The sequence below is a fragment of the Gossypium hirsutum genome, chromosome D06 (genome assembly GCF_007990345.1).
Source record: "Gossypium hirsutum isolate 1008001.06 chromosome D06, Gossypium_hirsutum_v2.1, whole genome shotgun sequence".
In the NCBI taxonomy this organism is placed as follows: domain Eukaryota; kingdom Viridiplantae; phylum Streptophyta; class Magnoliopsida; order Malvales; family Malvaceae; genus Gossypium; species Gossypium hirsutum.
Window position 1 is genome coordinate 29,643,264 of NC_053442.1, and position 5,173 is coordinate 29,648,436.

General features: G+C 31.3%; 1 long non-coding RNA gene across 3 annotated transcripts; it reads right to left on the minus strand.

The window, feature by feature from the left end:
• Positions 1 to 294: 294 nt before the first annotated feature.
• Positions 295 to 3,257, minus strand: LOC107889933 (uncharacterized). 3 transcript variants are annotated; one of them, XR_001681854.2, is made up of 5 exons: positions 2,207 to 3,257; positions 1,984 to 2,089; positions 1,284 to 1,537; positions 652 to 744; positions 295 to 501 (listed from the first exon to the last, which is right to left on the minus strand). It is a non-coding gene; the product is annotated as an uncharacterized lncRNA (long non-coding RNA). The 3 variants fall into 3 exon arrangements; XR_005914586.1 differs by having other exon boundaries at positions 2,908 to 3,244; XR_001681853.2 differs by having other exon boundaries at positions 1,984 to 3,233.
• Between the last annotated feature and the right edge of the window lie 1,916 nt (positions 3,258 to 5,173).

A 5,173-nucleotide genomic window follows, 5' to 3' on the forward strand; every position in this document is an offset into this window, starting at 1 on the left:
TTTATCGAAAAACGCCGCTATAGAATAAACCTTTAGTGATGCTTCTTGCAAAAACGCCACTAAAAACTTAACATTTAAAAATATTATTTTAATCAAATAATATTTATTTTTATGATAAATATTTTATTTTACTTTATTTTTTAAATTTTAACTTTAAATATACTTTCAAGGATAAATAAAAAATATTATTTAAATTAAATTTTCTATGAAAATTTTAACTTTAAAACTAAATATAAAAATTAATGAATTTAGTTTTAGAATTTAAAATAATAAATTAATAACACAATTAAAATCCAAAAGGTAGAACTCAAGTTGTCGTAAATATTAAAGTAAAAATAAAAATTTAGAATCAAAACTAAAATAAATAATGCATATGAGAAACAGACTGACTAGTTAAACATGCCTATGACTATACACATTGCAAGGTAATAAAAAATACAATGCAGCCTGCTGCACCATCTTTGCTTTGCAAATTTCATTGAAGCCATTCCAAACTATATCCTGCAATATAAACATGCATTATTCATAAGAAAGATAAAAGGTACAAACCACACATGTAGGGAGAGGAAAAGTGAAAGAAAACAGAAATTTATGCGTGTAAATACAAAATGCTTCAAACACAACCTAATTGTGATTCATAATAAATATTACCTCCACTTCTGCTGAAGAGTAAGCTGGATCCAAGTTTTGAAACAGAACAAGTTTTCCAAACTCGTGTGCATCCCGAAAACTTTCTTCCCAAGGCTGAAACAATGTAGGAAGCAGTTTAAGATCAGCTTAAAGAATGTAGACTAATTTTCCCACAAATAACAGCAATCAAAGTAGGCTATGAAAATAATTTAAACAATTGAATTTTGCAAAGTAATCACATCTTTCTTAACAAATTAGTAATTGTCATTGTGTGTCTTTCAATGCAACTAACAATCAAATATAATGTGCTAAAACAAAGCATGTATCCCAAAATAAAGGATACTGATTCATCAAAGATGTCTTTCCCACTCTGAAATACAAGAAAAATATCAAAAGGAATTAAGGATACGACAATTACAAACAAATAAAGACTGCAAAAATAAAATAAAATAAAACATACCCACTATCACCACATAAAGGTAATTAACTCAATAAGGCATACTCAAACAATTAGCCACATAAAGGTTTAACATTCCTAATAATTGAGGGGGGCAGAACAATTGGCTTGAAGCAAATATCGCAAAGGATTATAGAGAACTAATCAAATATCGCACAACAATGTGAGAAAATGAAATCTTTAATGTATTCAATACCTTGAAGTAATTCTCCACAAAATTGGGATCCCCAAGAGTTGAATGTCGATGCTTGGAAGGTCCAATGACTGTTGATGTGGGTGATCCTCTTATACCATGATTGTCAAAACAATGGCTACTAACAGATGAAGAAGACTGTTCAGGACAGTAAATTAGTGTGGTTGATCGACCATTTCTCTATGCTTATCTCTTCTACTATATAACCATAAACTGCAAGCCAACTAAATGCATCAAAAAATATATTGTCGCAGCTCCTGCACATTAATAGACAAATAGAAAATTAGTGAAGGCCCTAACATCATAGATTACAGCAAAGAGACCAGACAATCAATAATGGTTAAGAATATTTATAAAATACAATTTACAGGGTATTTTCGATTTCGTTAACTCCTCTCAAACAAAAACGAGACATGAAGCAGGAAAAACCAAATAATTGATTTTTCTTGAAAGTTAACATCCCAAAAAAAATATTGATAAGAACAAGCTATCGAACAACATAAATGTAAAACATACAAAATTATCAATTTGTTTCTTCTTTTTTTCCAGTTTTCCAAGAAAAAATATGATGGGTTATTTCCAAATTATGCCTAAAAAGAAAAATATTAATGCATGTGAAGCATCATTGAAGTACCCATAGTTGGAAGAACCGAACATGCCCATATTATGTCCATTGTTTTCAAGGTTGTATATATGAGCTTACCTATTGATGACATGAAGAATCCTTGGTTCCATACTTCAGATTCATTCTCCTTCAAGTTTGAAACCATGGAGTAATTTCAGACTAGCTGAAGGAGCTTCTCACTTCCCTGCAACAACAACAAACCCAAAACAATGGGTGAGCAGATGCCAATATTGTATGCTGATGAATTATATAAGCTTATGAATATTTCTAATCATATGTATGTAACTTGAATATTGATTACCTCAAGGCTGATGAATATTTTACCCCCACAAAGGCTTGTAAATATTAAAGTTAGCTACAACTTCATTCCAAAAACATCATTATTATTAATTCTAAGCACCACATTATCAAACCAACCAAACAAGGAAAGAATCAGAATTTTAGATTAATATTTTCAATCTAATCTAATCTTCAAACAAGAATGAACAACAAGATTCCCGGAAAAATAACAATCATAATTTTGCTGCGTTTCTTCATGCAGAAGAGATTTTTAATTTGAAGCAAATATAAAGATTTTTTATTAATATTAGACAAAACCCAGGATCAAAAAAGTTTTAGATGAACAAATGGACGGTAAAAAAATTTGATTTTTAACCTACAAAAACATTTAAAGGAAAAAACTGAATGATCTTTATTGGAAAAGTTACCTGATCCAAGGATTTTTGGGATGGAGAAATGAAATTTAGGTTAATAAAAGAAGAAAAAATGAACCCTAAAAATAAGCAGAAATGTGAGAGGCGTTTGTGTGTGTGTTGTGAGAGGCGTTAGAAGCAACAGGAACAAATGCGTAATCTGAAAAGCACATTGAACCAACATAGTTCAATCCCTGCAAATATCCATATTTTCAAACACTAGACAACTGTAAAATAGTGTCTGCAATGTTAATTTTGTGAGATATAAAAAACATAATATGTTGCATTAGTAAGGAACAAGAAAAAGAACCTGCAAGGGTATGTAATCTGAACATTGGTAACATCCTTGGTTATAGATTTCAAGAAAATCTCAGATGGTTTAACCCGAGCTAATAGTCGCAATCCCTTTTTGCTCTTTTTCTCATAGTTTCCTTGGTTTCCTGGTTCTGGGTTCTTTGATTTTGGACCCCTTTTATCCATTTGAGAGTTTTAAGACGAAGAACAAACAAGAACTGGCTTGGCTTCAGTTGGGAAGAAACACAGAGTTGAATAAGCTTTTGGGTTTTTTTCTTGGATCTGGGAAATTAGGGATTTTAGGGGGGAAAGTTGGGGATTTTGCCGGGGGAATTTATAAAATGGCGCTATTTTTTTGAAGTGAAATCCTATTGTTTACTTTTTGCGGCGTTTTTTAAAAATTATTTAATTTGAAATAAAATGACACTATTTTGCTATGCTATGCTATGTTGAAAGGGAGCTATTTTTTTTAAAGTAAAATTATTTTTGTGGCGTTTTTAATAAAAACGCCGCTATTGCTTACCTTTGACGGCGTTTTTCATAAAAACGCCACAAAGAAATTTTCATTTTGAACAAAATGATGCAGTTTTACTATTCTAAAAAATTTTTATTTTTTTATAAATTGATTTATTTTTTGCGTCATTTTAATAAAAAAACGCCGCTATTTCATTTTGAACAAAATGACGTCGTTTTGCTATGCTAAAAATTTTTTATTTTGTTTTTTATAAATTGATTTATTTTTTGCGGCGTTTTTATAAAATTTGATCGGGACGATGTGTACGAATCTAGGAGAGAATTCTAAACTTTGAGCCCACACACCCATATGCCCACACAGCCCAAAATGGCCTAGCCGTATGGTCCCACACACTCGTGTGGCCAACACACCCAAAATGGCCTTACCCGTGTATCCCACATGGCCATGTGGCATCGACAGTCCCCAATTTAGGCTTTCACCGATCGTCATTTTTCTAGTTTCTCGTTGCCACGTGGCTCAATTTTGATGCTAACGCTCCAACGAGATAACCAGAACCTAAAAATCAACAATAGAAAACCCAAAATCAATATGAATTCCTCAATTTTTATCGAGTAAACCACTTGACTACAATGCAACTATAAGCAAATTCACTTAAAAGGTTACACTCATAACCGTTTCAAATACTTACCCTTGCGCACAGGCAGCACCCACACTAATCATAATTCACCGATGAATTGTCTGCTTCATGAACTTCACCTAAAACCAATCAATCGATTATCATCGATACAAAACCCACCACGCCTCAACAAAATTAAAAACCAAAGAATAAAAATTCCAACACAAGAGAAGGAAACGAAGCTTGCACAATAGAACACCACTATCGCGCTTGAATAGTAAGAGCAACGAAAGTAAAGCACTAAAGACCAAAAATGCAAAAGAAAAATTTTGCTACCCAACTCATGTGAAAAGGAAGAAACAATATTGTGGGAAAAAAATAACGTGGGGAAAAAAGTAGACGTTAAAAAGGGGAGGGATTTTGGTATATTTCCTCTTTCTCCTTTTTTTCAAACAAAAAAATAACAGAATAACAAAAAAATAAAAATAAAATAAAATAATAAAAACAAATCCTAACCAACCACTACCCACTAACTCCCATATTCATCCCATCACTTCTTAGAGTTTAAAACAAACCCAACTTCCACTATAGCACATTCCAATAAGACTATTAATAAAATAAAATAATCCAAGCTACTCAAACCGAGACTTAAACTCAAGACCTCAAACTCACACCCCAAATCACTTAACCACTGAAGCATATACTTATTTATGAATAAAATTAACGAATCAAGACTTAAGACATTTGGGATGTTACGATGTACCTCTTTAAATGAACTTAAAGTCTCATATTTCACAACTCTAGTGATTCTTTCTTTGTTAATATGGTCAAGTCTTAAATGATGCAAGTACACCTCATTAGAGTAAGAATGTAATAACTCATTTTTCAGTGGTGTCCGAAACAGTAGTTTCGGGACCACAAATTCGATGAGTAAGTTCGTAATATTATTATTTAAAATTTATGAGTCAAACATGAGTTTAAAAAGGTTTTTGATATGGTGATTTATGTTATATGAACGATTAATTAAGTGGTAAGACCCTAAAGTCAAGTGGTTTTAAAAAATAAGGTATTAGGACCTCGTTTCTATAAATCGAGCTTTAAATATTTTTATAAATATTTTCAGAGTGTTATAAATGTTGTATTAAAGTTTTGTTAAAAAATTTTATTGTTTCAATAGCTAATTAATTAAAA